Consider the following 2,043-nt stretch of genomic DNA (forward strand, 5'->3'; position numbering starts at 1 on the left):
AAACATGGCAAAGTACTTACTGAGTGATCACACAGATGAATAAAAATGAAAATCTCATCCTTAAAACTTAAATGAATAATTATATTTCAGAATACCAGTGCCAAACAACAAATTGTGTAAATAGTTAAGAAAAGAGTTTTTATTCTTCATCTTTAAGAAATAAGAAAAGATATTAGGATATAATATTCCCCCAAAAAAAGGTGAGGAAATATCCCAAAATGAGATCTTATGAAGCTGAGACTAATCATTTGAAATACCTTCAACAATAAAATACAAGAATTTGAGTTAGTACTTCAAAAGAAATAAGAAAAGAAGATAGTATTTTACTTGCAATCACTCAAGAAAAGATAATAAAATCAATTATTACATGCTTCTAGGGCAAGACAAAGTTATGGTAAAAATAAAGTTGAGATTAATATTGTTTTTAAAGAACAAAGAGGTGATTGCTTCAGTAATATATATACTAAAATTGGAATGATACCGAGATTAGTATGGCTCCTGCTCAGGGATGAAACACAAATTCCTGAAGTGTCCCATTTTTTGAGTCTTAGTCTCATTTGAATTTGCTCAAAGAGGGAATAACAAGCACACTCAGGAAATTAAATGGGGATAAGAAAAGTGGAGAGGTGATAGAAAGGAGGGCAGATTGGGGGAGGTAAAAATCAGAAACAAAACACTTTTGAGAATGGACAGGGTGAAAGGAGAGAGAAAGTAGAATAAATGGGTAAATTAGTAAGTAGAGAAATATGTTGTTAGGAAATATTATTGTGGTAAAAATTACAGTAAATTTCTCTGATAAAAACCTCATTTCTCAAATATATAGAAAACTGAGTTAAATTTATAGAAATAAGACCCATTCCTCAATTGATAAATGGTCAAAAGATATGAACAGGTAGTTTCCTGATGAAGTAATCAAAGCTATCTATAATCTAATGAAAAATGTTCTAAATCATTATTGATTAGAGAAACACAAATTAAAACAACTGTGAGCTACCATCCCACATGTATCAGATTGCCTACTATGACAACTGTTGATGGGGATATGGGAAAATCAAGACAATAATGCACTGTTGGTAAAGTTGTATACTGGTTCAATCATTCTGTAGAGCAATTTCTAACTATGTCCAAAGCACTATAAAAATCATGTATATTTTTTGACCAAGCAATACCACTATGAGGTCTGTATTCCAAAAACATAAGCCAAGAGGAAAAGGGCCTATATGTACAAAAATATTTATAGCTGCTCTTTTTGTGGTGGCAAAGAATTGGAAATTGAGGAGATGTCCGTCATTTGGGGAATGGCTGAACAAGCTGTTGTATATAATTGTGAGGAACACTATTGTGGTATAAGAAATGACCAGCAAGATAATCTCAGAAAAACCTGGAAAGACTTACATGAACTGATGCAAAGTAAAATGAGCAGAATCAGGACAACATTATACAGAGTGTAACGGCAGTGTAACAGCAATATCATATGATTGGCTGTGAATAACTTAGCTATTCTCAGCATTATAACGATCCAAGACAATTCTGAAGGACTTGTGTTGAAAGGTGCTGTCCATTTTTAAAGAAAGAACTGTTGGAGTTTGAATGTAGATCAAAGCACATTTTTCTTAGTTTTTTTGTCTGTTTTCTTTCACAGCATGATTTACATGGAAATGTGTTTTCTTGACTATATACATATCTCAAATTGCTTGCCTTCTCAGTGAGGGGAGAAGGGTAGAGAGGGAGAGAATTTGGAATTCAAAAAAAACATAATTGTTTTAGCATATAATTGGGAGCAAAATAAATATTTTTAAAACAAGAAAAATGATCTGTGTGACAGACTGCAACAGAATTTTAAACATTCTGGAAATGAATAAAATAGCACATTGGTTAAAGTTTTGGACTTAGACTTGGAAAGATCTGAATTCAAATGTCGCCTCAGATATATTTACAAACTTTATTACCCTAGAAAAATCATTTAATCTCCCACAGCCATAAGCTGTAAAATAAGAAAGCTATAAAATAAGAAAATTGGATTTGATCACCTCGTACATCCCT

The 2,043-nt window shown here is 32.0% G+C and overlaps 1 pseudogene; it reads left to right on the top strand.

Annotated features, from left to right (window-relative positions):
- The first annotated feature begins 442 nt into the window (after nt 1-442).
- Nucleotides 443-543, top strand: LOC122730226 (annotated as a pseudogene).
- The last annotated feature ends 1,500 nt before the right edge of the window (nt 544-2,043 follow it).

This window comes from Dromiciops gliroides, chromosome 5 (genome assembly GCF_019393635.1).
Source record: "Dromiciops gliroides isolate mDroGli1 chromosome 5, mDroGli1.pri, whole genome shotgun sequence".
NCBI lineage: Eukaryota > Metazoa > Chordata > Mammalia > Microbiotheria > Microbiotheriidae > Dromiciops > Dromiciops gliroides.